At 49.8% G+C, this 17967-nt stretch overlaps 1 protein-coding gene across 3 annotated transcripts in view; it reads right to left on the bottom strand.

Annotated features, from left to right (window-relative positions):
• Positions 1-17897, bottom strand: part of LOC139103327 (broad-complex core protein isoforms 1/2/3/4/5) — a 100640-nt gene extending 82743 nt beyond the window's left edge. The window contains exons 1-2 of one of the 3 annotated variants that reach the window (XM_070657879.1): positions 17101-17897; positions 15368-15658 (exon numbers count right to left, since the gene is read on the bottom strand). The gene's annotated coding sequence lies outside the window, so the exon portion shown is untranslated. Of the gene's footprint in view, positions 1-9884; positions 11424-15367; positions 15659-17100 lie in introns of those variants that run through there. The other 2 variants (XM_070657877.1, XM_070657882.1) reach the window with 2 other exon arrangements.
• Positions 17898-17967: the final 70 nt, after the last annotated feature.

Below are 17967 nucleotides of genomic sequence, written 5' to 3'. Positions count from 1 at the left end.
ATCGACCGCTATTTGCGTTTTTAATTAACGACATTCCATCGTCGCGCGGAGAAATAATTCGCGCTGCTTATATACCGCTTGCGCCTTTTTACGTGCATAGGCATACGACGCCGGCGGCATTGCTGCTTTAATCGTCGTTATTTTTACCCCGTCGCAAAGAGCCGAGATCGTAAAAATAACGATCCCGCGGGAATATCGATGAATCACGAGCCCTCGGAGGGTCGCAGCCGACGGGGAGGGGAATAAAAAAATATACCGCGGAGTAGCTCGGCGACCAGCTATAATCTAGACAGTACTGACTTCTCATCGCGAATTACATCGATTTGCATGAGTAACCTCTTTTCCAAGAATCCGCTCGATTTTTCGTAGTTTACGGTCAAAGTTTCCAACCGCACACTCGCGAGCACCGATGTTGTGTGTATCGATTAAAAGCGGCATGTACGTCCGAAGGTAACCAAGCGACCGCACGGGCGACGAGGCTTTGTCGAAAGCACGTAATAATTTCGAAACCGAGACGGAACTTGCGGGAAGAAAGTCGCGCTTGCAAAACCGATCAGTCGCGCGGTCCAAGATTTATCTTTCGTTTGCGTCACCGGTTGCCAAATCCGAAACCAAACGCGTGAGCTGTATTCTCGAGAGAGAGAGAAAAAAAAAAACAAAAAAAAAATTCGCACTGGAAAGCGATCCCGCGCGGTCATTAATGACCAAATCAATTCCATTGGAACATAACTCTAGATCCGACAGGTATACGCCAGCCGATCGTAGCGTTCACTAGCAATACACAAAATTTTTTCGTACGATTCGAAAATCGGGGCCTTGATTCGATGTCCTTCGATCGAGAATAAGAGCTGCTTCGTATCGCGCGCGAGCAAGGTGTAACGGTTTCAGACTTTCCGGCATTGCGCCGACAACTTTCACGCAAAATAAATCGGCGTGCGCCTCGGGGATTTCTCTCCCGATTCCATCCCGCGATTTTTTGTCGCGCGCCCCGCTTTTCCGTAGGCGGGCCGCGTCGTGGCGGCGGCACCCGGAATGGCGAGAGCGTTAGTTTTGCTTCCGCACCGGTATTAAATCATAGACCGCGTGGTTTCGCCCGCGGCCGTATTCTGGCGGTCGCGGAATTTTAACCATTTTTTTTTTTTTTTAATATTTTTTGCGCGATGCGCGCGGAGCGGGAGAGAAAGCCGGAGAGCAACTTCGCGCCGCAATCTCGCGCGTTTTGAAATTTAAGCCACTTCGCGCAATTTCGTCACCTACGCCGGTCAGATTTTATTTTTATCTAATCGAGCAATTAACGGTGGAACCTTTGCCCGATAAAAAATACTACTTTCAATCTAAAGTTATACATAGAGTGTCTCGATCAAATTGCCGTTTTCGAAAACTGTAGGAAATTAAGATAATCCAAAAATTAAATCGACGGTTCAACTTAAACTAACTCGACGCTTTTACTTATAGAAATAGACGAACGTTGAACATGATTTTTTTAATATTGCTGCTGGGAGATTCAAAAACGTTAGTTTTGGATCGGAGATAGATGAGATAAAAAATCGTGAAAAATAGTTATAATTAGGATAGTCAAAAATTTAAATCGACGGTCTAACCTAATCTAATCTAACGTCTTGCTTATAAAAACGGGTTAATGACGGGCATAATTTTTTAAACAATTCTGCTAAAAGTTTTATTTGCCGTTAAAGACACATTAAATAAAAGCATGACGCTCACGAGCGTTGCAAACTTTAAAAACCTCTTGCACTTCGAAGTTCGCAGAATTGAATTCCAACGGTAATAATTGTTATCAGCGTGCTCCCGTGATCGTCGATCGTTAATTACGCGATCGAGTTCGAGTGCGCGCGGCGGTCCGTTATGCGTGAGAAAATCTCGGCGCGTTCCCAGCGGCTTGAGTCCCGCATTTCCTCGGAATTAGACGCGTGGAAAGGTGCGAATCGAGAGGCTCGATCAGGCGCTCAACAATACGTGCCGCGTGTGCTTTACCGCTGTTAGAAAGTACATTAGCGGCCAATTATCGCGACCGGCAACAATTGCCAGAGATTCGCGTTAAAGCGCTAATGATAAATCCGTGTAAAATATTCCGTTCACGACGTCCGTCTCTTCTTTTTATTCCCGCCGCGGCCGGGCGTTACTAAAACGTTTGCGTCGACGTTTAAACCACGGCGATTAGGCTCGTTTAACTGGAAATCATTGGAGCTTAACTATACTTTAATCCTTTCTCGAAATAAAAATTGTTTTACTTCGGAGCGCATCAAAACTCCTCGGAAATTTCTATTTCTGGACCCCAACCGAAATGCCAATCAGGTCGGAACTATTATTAATCCGGCGGACGTCGAAGGCTCCTTCAGCAATATATTTCGTCTGTTGAAACACGGTTTGACATTTTTAACAACCAGACGAGTTTGTTAAACTCGTCGCATTGTGTGTTATTGAAACGAGACGCGGGCGCAGTCGAAGAATTGGTGCGCGCACTGTCACCCTTCCGGTTTCGGGGGGGGGTTGTTAATGGGGAGGAAGAAAAAAAAACGTGGAGAAAAGCGGAGGGGAGGAGGAGAGGGTCGCCGAACTTAGTCGCGGGATCGCGCATTGTCGCGGGGGGATAATCTAGAGCGGATCGCTATCGGGTACCGTCCGCCGCACGCGTGTCCCAATTATCGATCGCCGCGATCGATTTTATCTCGGGCGTCATTCCAGTCACGCGCCGACATCAGACACACCCTGACCTGCCCGACGCGACGGGAGCGTTTCCAGCTTCCGAACAATAATCGCGCGCGGCACGACGGCACGACGGGGAATCGGGCGTTTGTAATGTATGCTCGGGGCCTCGCTCTCGGCCGTTGACGATAATTTAGTGGCTCCTCCATTCCGCGCGTAGACGCTAAAAATATATATTTCGCCGTACCGGTTTCCGCGGGGCAGGAATGTCGATGACCTTGCGGCTTTGCAAACGACGAAATACCGCGACGGATGTCCACAAGCAGGCATGACAGAATCCCGTCGATCCCCGAGATGTACGACCCCGATGAATATTTATGTAACGCCGCGGAAGAATTTTTTCGGCATCTCTTTTGCGCGGGCTCCAGTCACGTAATTAACGTAACGTTCGGCTGCAGCCTTCGGCCGGCGCATAATTCGATATGCAAGAACTTTCGCCGCGGCGCAAACAACGATCGGCTCCATTATTTTGTTTGCCTCGTTCCGGGTTTTTGTTTTTTACTTGCGACTTCCATCCGGGAAAAACAAATCTGTCACGACGATCGTTAACTCGCGGCGCACGATAAACGCGCTCAAAGCGATATAAATATTATGCGAGCGCTCCGCGAGCGAATATTTCCGCGGCAAAACAGACGACCGGCCGTTCAACCGCTCTAAAACGAAACATGGGCGGCTTTAAGGAACTCGCTCGGGCACGTCGTTGCTCTCGATCATCATCGGTATTGATCCCTCTCTTCTCGTCGCTCGCTCTCTTTCTCTTTCAGTCTCTCTCTGTCTCTGTCTCCGGCTCCTTCTCCGACGCCTCCGCCATTCATTATTCACGATGGACGGCATCAAAACAGCGTTATATCGCGATATATTGCGTGGCTCGATCCGCCCGGGAGTGCAACGTTCTTACAGAGGAATGCTCCGCGCAGTTTTCACCGGGATGCAAGCTCCCGTGATTTTTCACACGGAAAAAGACCCGATAAATATTCATTATCTATCGCCTGCAAATTCCGGTATCCCGGTGTCCCGAATGTAACGCCACGCGCGGCGGCAATATTTCCGCCCCGAGGAAATTTCGCGGAGGCACGTTTTTTTTCTGAAACGCGGCGAACCGATTCTACAATTTTCCTAATCGTCGAAGGCTTCGTAAGCTTCGTTCTATCTTGCGGAGTCGAGACCGGAGGACCTAAAGTTTCTGGGACATCCCGCGTTAGAACGTTAATCTTAAAATATAACGCGATCCCACGCGTCCCGTTCGCGAATAATGTCAATGTCGGAATAATGACAATAGAGCATCGATCGCGGCCGAGGAAGTGCGGATGGTGGCGAGGGTTATCGTTATCGGCGCGCCGACCGGCGACTCCGCCGCGAGCCGAGTCGGCTCGAATCAAGTCGAGGTCGTTCGCACCGTGGCTCGACGACGAGCACAGGCCGGCATAATGTGCCGGCGCAGCCGCGGCGTGCCTCTTGCAGCCGCGTGACTGCGTCAGAATCGTACGGTCTCTCCCGTCTTTCCCCGCACGCGCCCGCGGCCCTGATCTCGGACAAGCAACGCGTAACGAGGTACCAACTGCACCGTACAACCAAGTTTACTAAACCGGCGACGGCCCGATCGAGAGCTGGGATACTATCGTCGAGCGCTTCTACGGATCGGAGAAGTCGACGCTCGATTCCGGCCTCCGTGAAATTTCCACTGATACCCCGGGTGACCTTTATTGTTGTCGCGTGGCGGTAGTTAATTCCATCGCTTTAATTAGCTGCTTATATATACGCGGTACATTCACAGCGGGCACAAACTTACGGTTGAGGTAGGCTCGAAATTTCGCGTATCGAGGGGAAAACGATTGCGCCGAGATTGATCGTCGGCGGCTACGTGAGCTATCTTCGGCTCTCGTCACAAAGTTCGAAAGTTACGTAAGGTGTAATTTTAATATAATATGGCGGAGGAATAGTATACGAATCTCGAAAGCGGTCGATTACTTTCACATCCGCGCGGATCCCGCGCTCCGCTGGATTGTTTGATTTCGTAAAACGACTGTTGCACTCGTAGGACGAGCGTACCGCGAAAGAGAGATCGTGCAGGGCGAGGAGGAAGGAAGAGAGCTACGTGTGCGGAATAAATTGGCGGGTTTTGAATATGTACGCTACGCCGTGCAGCGATATCATACAATTTTGAAAATATGCCGTTTTTACGCGGCGTAAAAAAAAAAAAAAAAAAAAAAAAAAAATTGTATATTTTTATAGCTCAAAAATTTATCGTCTATTATACGCCCGTCGTTAAAGCGATAACGCCGCGCCACAGTTTGTCCGATATTAATGCGAAATTCAGCCGCGCCGGCTTCTGGTAGAGGCCTCGGCTTTCGAAAAACGCAGAGTTTCAATTTCGAGCTGTCCCCGCGAATCAATTGTTTTTCACGCTCATATTTTGAAACGGATATTTTGAAACCGTAAGACTCGAGCGCGCTATTTTTATCCGCGTGTCATCAATATTCATGACGTTCCGAAACAAGATTTCTATCGTTCTCTTTTTTTTCGTTTTTGTTTTTGTTTTTTTTTTTTTTAATGTTTTTTCCTTCTCTTTCCTTTAAAATCCAGCGCGATCGCATAATGCCGTGTGATATTACACCACGTCGGTATTCGTTTTGCCGTAACAGCGCGGCAATAATATCTCCGGCCCGATGCCATCAGAGAGTGTAAACATTTAACGCGTAACGGATATAGCGTTCCGAGGCATAATCGTGTCCGATTACCGCCAATCGGTTTTTCAATTATATCCCGCAGGTGTAATTGAGTTACGGCCGCGGTGTACGCGAAACCGTCCATTATCCGCTTGTTTACCGATTATCGGCGATCCTTAGGGTGCTTAGGCGCCTCTCTCGTCGCCAATCGATGATTCGCGTCCGTTCAGGACCTACCTCTCAAGTGCTCGGTAGCTCTAGGTCAAATATTACCCGACGTCCGTTTCGTTTTGACGAAGGAAACGCGACACCGCGGTGAAAACGAGACTCTTTTAATTCTTCTCGATGTGTTAATGCCGTTGTCGCGTCTTACAAAAATATGATAAATAAACGGCGACTCGTTGAGGCTCGAGAACGTCTAGCGACTTATGTATTTATATTTTACAAAGAGAAAAACAGAGAGAGAGAGAGAGAGCAAGAGAGAGAGAGAGAGAGAGAGAGAGAGAAAGAGAGAAAAAAATTGTTATTGAGCGACGTTCCTTTTTGGAAAAACCCCGACTTTGGCGCGCGGACTCGCAATGCAGCTCGCGTGACGAGAAAATCACGTATAAGATAGGTGATCGCGGATGACGTCAAGTAGCAGCTACTTTTCAAAGCGTTTTACAATTCGCAGCCGACAATGCGTCAACGTAAATCGTGACGCAAGGTCCCGCCGCGACAACGCAATTCGTGCAGAAAAAAAAGGTTGAAAGTCTTTTTTTTTTCCTCTCTCTCTCTCTCTTCTTCAACGATTAAAAGTGGTTTAATCGATTTTCAGCGCCGACGAGAAGTCGTCGTCGTCGTGTCGCATTACGGTGCGACGCAAAAAGCGACGTTACGGAACGCAAAAGAAAGACGACAAAAAAAAAAAAAATAAAAAGAAGAAGAAGAAAGAATTATTGCGTTAGTCGGAGCCGCTGACGCTTGTCAGCGCTAATCGCGTTAAAATAAATTTTCAAATGTCGCACCGAGCGTCTGAGAACATCGCCACGAAAAAACCAAAGCTTGCCCCGCGTCAATGTAAAAGAAAAAAAAAAGGAACAAAAAGAAAAAAAAAACTATTTTAACTTTCAGCGGCGCGACCCTTCAAAATTTCCCACCGAGAAAATGGAAAACTCAAAATTTTCCTTCGATAGTAAATTGAATTGCTTGTGAGAATCACAATTGCTTTCCACGCGATAACGTGACCTTCCTTTGAAAAAAATCAGGCAGATAACGTTTATCTAAAATATTCTCAAATGAACTCGATCTCGCGCGAAGGAAATACCGCAGGACTGAGCGAGGCTCGTCGCGAATCTCCAGGGGGGGAAAAAAAGAAAATTCATCCTCCACACTCTTTCCCTTTTCCTAACACACGATATTATTACGTCCGATTCGGAGTTAGTCGCGGATCAATATTAGACAACGACACTCTAGAATGATGAGTCTGTTATCCGCGAAGGAGGCAAACACGGCGCGCAGGCAACAGTGTAACGACGACGGGACGTTATTGCGACTTCAATTTGCGCGTCGCTCGCCAGACAAAAAAGTCGGCGAGCCTGCCGTCATTTTTCCCGGAAGCAAAAATCCCCGGTGGCAAAAACAACTTGCCGCGACGCTCGCAGTTTTATTGCGTGGCGGGTTTCGTGGAAAAGCCATCTCCGTTATAATCCCGATTTGCGACGCGGTGAGTCATCTCGCAGCTGAGACTCCGCTCAGTTTCGAAAAACTGCTCGCCAAGAATTTTGTATCTTGGCTTTTCGACCGCGGCACGTGGACGCAATTCGGGCGATCTCGGGCAGACCGGAGCGGGTCAGTCCGCCAACAGGTCGGTTAACTAGCGCTGATCGGAGGAGAAAGAAGGCACAACGGGACGCGAGATCAAGATATAAGGGACGTGAACACACGTTCCATTTGCGTGATATTAAAGTTTCACGACGCGGACGGATCGGGACCTGACCTTTCGCCGAGGAAATTTCGAGGACGCGGAGTCAATTTTTTTTCGAGCCTGATATACATATACGTTAAATACCATAATTAAATATCGAAACGTGAAAATCTGATTGAACCTGAGTAGTGTAAATTTCACTGGAGCGAATTATTTAAATTAAAAAGGAAAAATGAAAAAAAAAAAAAATCGTTATATTTCAAGGGTCAATATTGATTCCGGTTGTCCATTTTATATTTATTCACGTTAACTGATAGTGTGCCAATCATGTGTACTCGCGCTCTCGTATCCCTTCGTAATTTCTTGACGTTTCGGGGCTCAAGTGCAGCGCGAAGCGCTTTGTATTTCTGGTCTAGACGCGATATAAATAGCATGGAAAATTCAGTCAGCGATTAGCGCGCTCAATAACATCAGTAACGTAATGCAATCGATCCCAAGGGCCTGTTGCATCGTCCCCCCTTCCCTTTCCCACAACGAACCGATTCAGACGGCTGTCCTTTTCAAGATCGCGGCTGTGATACTAGCGGAAAAGGAAGTGGTGAGACGAACGCCCGCTCTAATCGATGCCGGCTACGACGGCTGTAAATAATACGTCTTCCGAGTCGTTCATCCCGCGCCCGAGAGTACACTCGTTTCGATTGCGTTTCCGAATCGACGTTATAATGTAACCGGCCGCCGAGTATTGGACTCGCAAAGTATTGAAAAGCTCGGTCAGCAAGCTTTGTGAAACTGGTCCTCGGCTCTCTTCCGCATATACTTTTGAAACGTAATTTTCTACAGGCGCGAAACTATTCTTAGAAATCCCTTTTACTTTGTCACGAATTAATATTTTTAGATTGCTGAAACTTGATTTTATTTTAACGAGTTGAGCAAATCAATTTTTTTTTTCTTTTTTTTGCTCCAGATAATCCAAATCTGAACGGAAATAATTGCCGCAAAACGAGTTTTTTTTTAAACAGCCTCCGGGAGAATGGAGGCCCAATCTTTTTTTATTTGCCAATAGTTTTTAATAAAAAAAAAAAAAAGAAAAAAAAATATTGTGTAACAAACATAAAAATATACCTGTCAAATACACGAATAAGTTTTTTTTTTTTGTTTTTGAAAATCTACAGTTTTCAAAAGAAAATTCGCAAAAACCGCGCATTTCGGTTCTCCCCTCCCGACTTGAGTGTAATAAATAATCCCTCGAGTTACGAGAACGGGCGGATGCGGTGGCGTGAAAAAAAAAGCACGCCGAGATCTTATCGACAACCCTTTCAAACGCCGAGCGAGTATTCGGAGGGAAATCGGAACCTTGCTCAGACGAGACATCGCGCTTCCCAGTAACATAATCATTCCATATAACTACAATTACCTCATTACCGGCAATTAAACACAATTATCCGCCACAACTATTACGCAATATTATAATTATAAAACCGCGTAGCGTCCTCAGACGTTCAAATTCGCATAAATCCGCGGCAAGCCGATTACAATAGCTTTACATTCGTAAGCCGAGTTGTTCCACGTGTGAGCGCCGGAAGCCAAACGTTTCTCTTTGTCTCGTAGCGAAATAATTCGCGCTGTGTAACAGTCATGCAGTTTCTCCAAGATAAAGATGCGCGACGGAGAAGGAGAGGGACGGGACCGAGACAGGGAAGAAGGGAGATTATCACGCTGAAGTTCGCGCCGCGAGAGTCGCACGCGAGAGAGGAGCACTCTCCTCTCTTTCCCTCCCGCGGAGCAGGCTACCCGAAAGGAAACGGGAAACGCGTAAGAAACGCGCGCCACACATTCACGAGCGCGCACACACGCGCGGGAGTCGCCGAGTGCCGCGGGGGCACCACGCCGACCCGTATTATTTTTCTCTCGTCGACGCGCTCCCACCACGCAACCGCCCACCCGCGTCCCTTCCTCCAAGTGTCGCCTTCCGCCGCCCGGAGTCCCCCGGCGCACGCACGAATTACGCAGAAAACGGATAAACAACACGCGAGAGAGCGCGTCAATGAAGACGGCGCGGAGGAAAGCGGCCGGCGGGGGGAGAGGAGGAGGAGGCGAGCTTGACAGCCGCCGTCGTCTTCGGTTGTCAACATCGCGGTACCGCGGCGTGCCGACGAATTTCGCGATCGCCCTCGTGACACGCGCACCCGACGGAAGGGAGCGGAGATAGCGAAAGGGAGACACGGAGGGAAGCCGACGTAGCGAGCGACAGAGAAAGAGGGCACAATTGTGCGGCAGAATGAAAGGGGGAGGGCCGGGGGAAAGCGCGCGCGGGGAACGCTGGACAGAGACATGGAGACGGAATGAAATGGGGAGAGAGAGACGCCGGTCAAACATGGCAGGCGGTGCGCCTCGGAGGCGGAAAAAAACAAGATTTTATTGTGAGCGAGCGTGCGTGCGTGCGTGAGTGCAGGCGTCGCGCGCGTGGGGACGAGGGGACGAACGCGGCGGGGAAACGGGGGCGGCAACGGGAAGGGTAGCGGGGATGCCGAAGAACGGCATCGAAACGCGACACACACCGAATTGCGTAGATTTGCGTAAGTACTCACGCTCTCTGCGGGTCCGGCTCCGCTCGTGCCTGCCGGTGAGAACGCGCCAGCGGGAGGATTATAGTAGGAACGCCGTGGAGAAGCACCGTGTGACGCTGCCGCTCGTTGTCGCCGATGGTGATCACACACACGCGGGGTCACGCACTCTTTTTCTCCGCGAGTGACTCGCGACGTGAGTCCGCGCGACCGAAAAACAACACCCGACGACCGTTCGGCTCGGCGCTCCTTGTCTGACGCGTGGGCCGCCGTGTTTTGTCTCTCTCTCCTTTTCAGCGTGGCGAAGAAACGAGTTGTTAAAGAAAGGAGAGAAAACGGAAATCAAATCGGCACCGCACTGATAACGCGTGTCACGGCTGCCAGTGTATGCGGCAGTTTGTACGGTCACGTTGTACAGTTCCTGTTACTTTGTTTTATCTTTTTTTTTCTCTTTTCTCTTTTTCAAACCGAAACTACCGTCAGATGTTGCTGCGAGACGACGCGCCGCGCGGTCGTGCACATGCGAACGTGCTCCGTGTGCTTCACGCACGAGACTCCTGTCTCACTCGCTCGACGCGTGAGTGGACGATGACGGTGACGACGGCGACGTAACGACGATCAAAATGGCGTTTGCCGGACCGCTCGCGCGCGCGATCAGGTGGAAAATGCCGGAATGCCGCCGCTAGGAAAGATCGACTGACTGCCGAGGTCCGCGGCCCTAAGTGGTTTGACGTTAAGAACGACCGTTGCAGGCTCCGCGGGTGCGAGCGAGATCGCCGCAAGACGACGAGGAGAGGGAGCGCGCGAGACGGAGAAAAAAGACGCCGTGGCAGAGAGAGAGCGGAGGAGCCGACCGTACGAACGAGAGAAACGACGGCTTCGTCACAACTGAGTGGGGGAAGAACAAGGCGCATAGTAGGGATAGGCAGGGGGCGCGCTTGTGTTCCCTCCACCCGTCGTGCCTCCACCGCGCGCCGATCACGCGCTCGGACGGCTTCGACTGCCTTCGATTGCTCTCGACCAAGAGAGCAGCAGTGCCGACTAGAGCGCACAGTTAGGCCTAACGCACCGAAGAGTTAAAATATTTCTTCCCGTCTCCCACGGATTTGTTGAAACAATATCGTAGGGAATTTTTTTCTTTCCTTCCATCTTTTTCTTTGTTTTTCGCGCGTCTGACTTTTGATACTCGCGCGCGAATACTCTAACCTCGCGGCTTTTCCGGCGCGTACGTTTTGCAGCATTACGATTTGCAGCCTCGCAAAGACGGATGTTACGATTACCCCCGCATCTGCCGAGCCGCTCGATCGCTCTCCTCGTCCCCTCTTCCCTCTGACTCTGCCCGGATCCCTCTCACGAATAATGCAGATTCGCTCGCATCAAGGATATCCCTCTCCGCGCGCTCGCTCGCCCTAAGGCGGCCGACGCCGCGGCCGTGGGTGGCTCGCGCGCCGCTTCTTCCCTTCCCCGAGCCTTCCTTCTCCCTCGCCGCGCCTCGTCGCGCCGCTCTTACGGCCGGTGCGCTTCGCGCGCTCGTTCGGCCGTCTCGCGAAGAATTTCTAAAAATCAATATACGCGTATGAGGAAGAGACGGGAGAAGGGGCCGCAAAGCACAAAAAAAAAAATAATAATAAAAGAAGGAAAGAAAAAACATATTCGATATCCCGTTCGCCCCGGCGCGCCTCTCCTTCCTCTCTCGCCCCTTTTTTCCCCTGGACGCGTATATCCTGGCTTTCCTTTCGTTTTTTTTTTCCCCCATCATCTTGCGAGGCGAATTGCGCGCGATCTATCCGCCCCCTTTCGCTCGCCCGCTTCTTTGTGACACGACGCCGCGAACGAGCGATAGAAACGAGACCGGTCGGCTTCAATGAGGAGAACCCGGAGGAAGTTCGAGATCGCGCGCGGGAGAGTTTATTTTCTCAGAAGCGCGCCGCGCGCACTTGCGGCATAGCTTCCGCCGCCGAATAAATTTCATTCAGAATCGCCGGCTCGCACGCGAGTCCTTCCCACCTCCGCTGTCTTCCGCCCCCTTCCTCCCCTCTGTCAGGCACGCGAATAGCAATTAAACGAGTTAACGACATTTCGGCTCATATGTTCGAATAATGCAATACGATCTCCGGTCGCGATCTAATTGGCAGGAATCACCGCCCCATGGGAAAAGATAGAGGTCCAATCGCACCAGAATCCGCTAATTGTCCTCAAACGATAATACGTCTTTCTTGTAACTCATCACGTCGCGATGCCGATCTATCCCTGAAGCTTTGTGCCTCTACACGAGTTATCTCGCCCCACGCAACGTCCCGGCTTTCGAGAATTACTTCAGCATTGAAAGCAGAAGTGGCTAGTTAAGCTCCGGCAGCGTAAGCGGATAACGCGACGCGTTGTTCCACGCGATTAATTTCAAGTGGACCTCAAGCGGGGATTTAATTCCAAGGTTGAAGCGTCACGGCGGAAGAGCCGATGTCGAAAGCTGCGCTTGGAAACTCCGGAGATGCGTTCTCGCGGTCTCCTCTCGATATATTCCGAAGAAACTTGGCGTCGTTCTTGTTTTAGCCGCGGACAGATCTAACGTTCATTTGATATTTGTCGCCTTTGAACGTCGTCGGGTCGACGGCGATTACGATCGCAGAAGCGGAATCGCGGAGTCGATCAAGGCTGCCGGGAGCAATCGGACCAGGGAGAGATATCGCGACCGGATTCTGTTCGATTGTTCGATTCGCGCTTTCACCTTTCTACTTCGGACCCGCTGCTCTTTTTGCCGACGCGCGTTTAGAAGCGACACGCCGCGCGATCGCTCGCCAGAGCACCAGGTGCACAGCTCCGAAACCGATTTTCGAGTCACATTTTGCACATACGATATTTTTTATCCGGTCCGCGCTAAATATAAAAAAAAGCGCAGCGAAAGAATAACTTCGGCGTATAAAAAATTTGGCGTTAATTAAATCCCAGTGCCAAAATAAGCTACAATTCTCAGCCACTTCATGAAATTCTATAAAATTGTTTAAAATAAAATGGAAAAATTATTTCTTCCTCTTTTTTTTTTTTTTTTTTGTATTACTGGTAACGTATTATCAGTTTAATAATTTTTTTAACTTTATATAACTGCGGTTAAAATGTGATTGCTGAAAATATTCTTCGGCGATTCACCGTGAAATATTATCTAACAAAGTGGCAAACGAAATATACTTGCGAGTTACAAATTCTACTCTCGGAAGGTTACAAGAAATTCCAATTTAATCCAGACATTTTTTTCGCGGGCAGGTAAACTCACGTGTTCTCTCTTAATAAACGTACCGGCTCACCAAGCGGCGAACGAAAGGTAAACGTGGACGACACGGTTTCCACGATCGCGTCGCCAAACAGTGTCGAAAGGGAAATTATTTGTTCCATCCCTCGACACACTTTCCAACACGGTTACCTCGTAAAGAACGTCAAACGAATGCCGGAAGTTGCCGCGCGAGATCACGACCGACAGTCGCGTGAAGATACCTTCGTCGTTCGAATTTCACGCTTTGCAGACGATTTCCTTTACGTTGCTCGATCTAGCTTTACGAAAAGGTCTCGAAGTCACGATTGATATTGTCACCACGCGAATTGACTTTATTTTTGACTTTTTTTTTTTTTTTTTTAGAAAATTTAATGGAGACGCGAGAAGGTGAAGCTTGTTCGCAAAATCCGCTCGATGATACATACACACACGCATACATACACACACACACATATATATATATACATATATCGACCTCGTCTTCTGCTTCCGAGACCTCGTGAGTCGTGGGGACGTCTTACGGTCGATCGTTAGCGCAGATGCAGCAGGATTGAGTTATGGGCACCCCGCGCCGCACTCTCACGGCCGTAAACTTACGTCGACATGATTAAAGGTACGGCACTACTTAGCAAAGAGCGTGTATATTCTAAGGAGGCTTTCATTCCGCAAGGGGAGTGCCGATAATGAAGTGTACGTGCAGTTGGAAGTATATAATATATGGTAATTTTCACGCATATATATGTAATATATACATCATACAATGCAGCAGCCCTAACCACAAGTACTCGCCCGTGAGTTTATATGAGTAATTGTCTGAGGCTCTGTTCTTTTTTTTCTCGTTCTTTTTTTTTATTTTTTATTGATATAAACTGAATCAAGCTGCACAGAGTAAAAATTAGCCGAAGCGTTGGTTTTATGTGCGCTGGAAGGACCGAGGGTGAAAAAGATGTGAACAGTCGGCTGGACCAAATGTAATGTATCGCAGCCGCAAAGTGTACAGCACAGTACCGCCCTCCGAAAAAGAAACAAATTAGGGGCCGACACCAAGGATTGCGTGTACTTGTGTGTGGCGCGGGTTAAGAGGAAAATGATAATAGCGAGTCAGCGATTTATCAGCGGTTCATCAGTCGCAACGAAAATCGCTCTGCAGTCTGCAACACTGGGTTTCTCTGCGCGCAGGAAAAGGGAAGAAGTAATAAAAAAAATATAAAAAAATAAAAAAAAAGAAAGAAAAATTGACAAGAGATCGATTTCCTGTGCCACGACATGAAGTACCGGGTGTGTCTCACCCAGTCGCCGGATCGAGGATTTTGCGCGACAAATTATAAAAAAAAAAAAAAGAAAAAAAAAGATATACGTAAGAAAAGAAAACGGGACAACAAGAGATCGATTTCCTGTACGCTGCACAGTCACCGTCGAGTTGCGTTCAGGAGGAGCCTGCTAAACGGCGTGATAAATGCGGGGTCGGCTTTCGAAAAATCGAAATATCCCGGGATACGTCAGAGACGCGAAATCGTCTTCGGAAGACTTGAATTCGAGGTCGCGCACCGATCCGAGAACTTGCGGAGTGCAACAGCCGGCCAACCGCCGCGCGAGAGAACGTCTCGCTCGTGATAGCGATGCACCGAAGAAGGTGTATTAGTTATCGCGTACTTATGCGCGGTAACCGCGAAGAATCGAAACCGGTCCGATTTCGGAGAGTTCTAATTTGAACGTTGCAAATCGCGGGAAGATACATTTTACACTCACCAGCACTCCGACCTGCGACCGTCCCCCGAGTCTCGGTTTCTTTCCAGAACTAAGAACTGAAGACGGACTAACAATTTTTTGAATCCTTCTCGAGATCTAGTTTGGAAATAAACCGTTCCGAAACCGATCGTAAATTTGTACGAAAAATTACACCAACGAAGAAAGGAACGCGACCATCGGCCGGCGGTCGGTCTTCTTCGTGTTTATGGCACCGGATAATTTCTTTGAACTCACCGAAACTGCACCAAATTTCGATCGTCGACCGATGATACAAGGGATCTCGACTTTTCACGACCTCGCGAAGAAGAACCGGCTCGTCATCGCGCATTGGCACCTACTTGCAATTCTCAGATGCTGCCGCTGCCGTTCGAAGAGAGTGCTGGGAGGACAGTGCTTGCGAGAGAGGCGAAAAACAAGTAGAAGTAGTAGAAGAGGAAGAAGAAAAAGAATAAGAAATAGAGAAGAATCGGCGTTACCTGCACGCTAAACTCACCAGGGCAGAGGCCCCTGTGCCCGCCGCTTGTGGGGAATCGGCCTGTGGTCCCGACCGGAAGCGCCCGGAAGTCGCGGTTGGTATCGTGGAGAACGCTCAGCCAATCCCGCGCCTCCTCCTTTAGCGCGCAGGGGCTTGGGATTGGCTGCTATTCCGTCTCAAGGCCGCTGCTGATGCTTCTCCTTTTGCCCTTCTCCCAACAGACCCAAGTGTGCGTTGAGCGCTACATGGCCGCGCAACGGGCCCAGCAAGGACCAGCGATCGGGGTGGCGACTCCGCGATTCCGCCGCTCTGGAAAAATTGCTGGCGCTTCGATCGAATTGTCGAATGCCGCGGTGGCGGAGAAGCGGCGGAATTCCCGGGTCTCTCACGACCCGATTGACGGAGCCACGACTCCGTCGATCGGCATCTGCACGCCTCGTATCCAGCACCCTGAATAGAATGACCAGCTCTAAGTTGCCAGCCCTCGTTACAAGCTTAATTAATAATAACTCTACTTTAATAACCATTAATTAACAACGTTACTCTTCTCTTCTTTTTTCAGTTTACGAGCTAATAAAAAGTTTTTTTTTTCGTCGAAAAGAACAGTCACCCTAGAGTTCTGTGGCACTGCGGGTCTCTTCTTAAACTTTAGTGACTCACTCTGCGGCAATTATAAATTAAACGTGTTTCCTGAGGTTTCATTTCTGTTCCCATATTTAGATTCGCACGCGATATCAGGAAATCCTCAACATTCAGACCCGCAGTGCACGCTGGATACGAGTATCGCGCGGAACATTCAAGGAACATTCGGAAATGCCCGTTGATTGCCCGAGCCGCACGGGATAGACGAAAGTCTCGCAGGAATGGGAACAGAGAAGGTGGGCTTGCCATTCTTGTGGGCAATTTTTTTTTCCACGAGTCCTTATTATCTATCGTTCGCGAATCGACTTACGTGCCGATGGTTACGAACGCGAATAGCAGGCTGATTAATCTACGATGCCAAATTGGAAAAGTGCGGGTCGTTAAAAAAAGAAAAAAAAGAGATATATATAATTTTGTCGCAACGTGTCCAATCGATATATTGACAGCATAATGAGCCAAATTATTTCTTCGATGCCGAGGGGCTCGCATAATTTTGCAAACGCCGTCGTTTAACAATGCGTGAAGTGGGATCTCTGCATGGATGCGTCGAATGCACCTCCGTGCGGGGTGCGAGGCGGCGTGTTGCGTGAGACTGAGTCTAAAATCTTGAATCGCCGATTAGAGGGAAGAGTAAGAAATTCATACGCGCGTCTGCGATTGCTCCGCGCGGAAGGCGGAGAAAATGGAACGAACGTCGCCACGCAACTACGCTTCCGAGCCCCCCATTAATTGATCGGGTCAGTCGTTAAATTTAGCATATGAAACGATACAGGCGTATTACGCGGGTGGACGGGATGTGCCGGTAGTCGCGGGCTTCCTTCGCGCTTCTTCCCTCGAGCTCGATCGTTTCCCAGATTTAATCGTGGTTCTTAGAGCCTTTTAAACCGCCCTAACGTTAACCCGCGGCGAAGTTAACGAGCTAAATTCACGATCGGCCAGTCTGAAATCAGACTTTACAACAAGCCGCCTTGCGATAGGTAATTTTACGCGCACGTTGGCCTGATAATGACGGGTACCTCGAAACCGACCGCAACAACCTCGTCTCGCTTCTTAGCCACTAAGGAAGCGCACGTCTTCGGGTACACCCCGTATAAGTGCATGTAACGTACGGCAATCGGCCATGTGTGCGCACGATTCACGGACTGTCGACGACGGCCGGCCCTCACGACAAACGGAAGGGCAAGGGGGGCTGATGGTGGTAGTGGAGGCGATGGCGGTGGTGGTGCGAGCCAGCCAGCGAGCCACTCCTGGGTCCCTCGTGCACGACAACGGGAAGGCGAGCCACCGCGGCGTGCGGCGCGTCGTTTTCTCCCTTCCTTACTTGGGCCGCGTGCGGGGGTGATTTTCGGGGAGACGAAATTCCAGCTTCCAACTGTTGCGCAAATAACGTGGCGCAAACGCAGCCTCGAAGGCGTGGCGATCGACAAAGGGCTCGGGAACGGCCGATAACGCGCCGTTTTCCATTCCCCCTCGCCCCCGCTCTTTCCCTGTCTCTTTATCTCGCCGTCTATCTCGCTCTCTTTCTCCGGGATCTTTTTTCGCCGCCTCGTTACGCACCACCTGCGGAGTAGGAAGCAGCCTCGCCGCAGAACAAACGTGTAACGAGGCTCGCTCCAGTCCAGGGAACGCGGTACTCCAGATCGCGCACAGGGGGAGGAAGAGGGAGGCCGACGGCGACGACGACGACGACGACGACGACGACGACGACGACGACGACGACGACGACGACGACGACGACGACGACGGCGGCGACGGTGGCGGCGGCTACGTCGGCGACGATAGTGCTGATCACGTTCAACGAAGACGAGGTGGCTGCATCCACGAGCGTACTCTGGAAATCCGAGACACATACAAGTCGTCTCTATCATGATCACCGCTAAACGGAACGCTTCATCGCCTCATCATTCGCTCCCTTTTCTCTCTCGCCCGCGCGTCCCGCGTTTCCTTTCACACGCATGCACACACTCACACGCATA

Source organism: Cardiocondyla obscurior, linkage group LG06 (assembly GCF_019399895.1).
Source record: "Cardiocondyla obscurior isolate alpha-2009 linkage group LG06, Cobs3.1, whole genome shotgun sequence".
In the NCBI taxonomy this organism is placed as follows: domain Eukaryota; kingdom Metazoa; phylum Arthropoda; class Insecta; order Hymenoptera; family Formicidae; genus Cardiocondyla; species Cardiocondyla obscurior.
The sequence above is the reverse complement of the archived record's forward strand: the minus strand, read 5'-3'. Positions and strand labels throughout refer to the sequence as shown.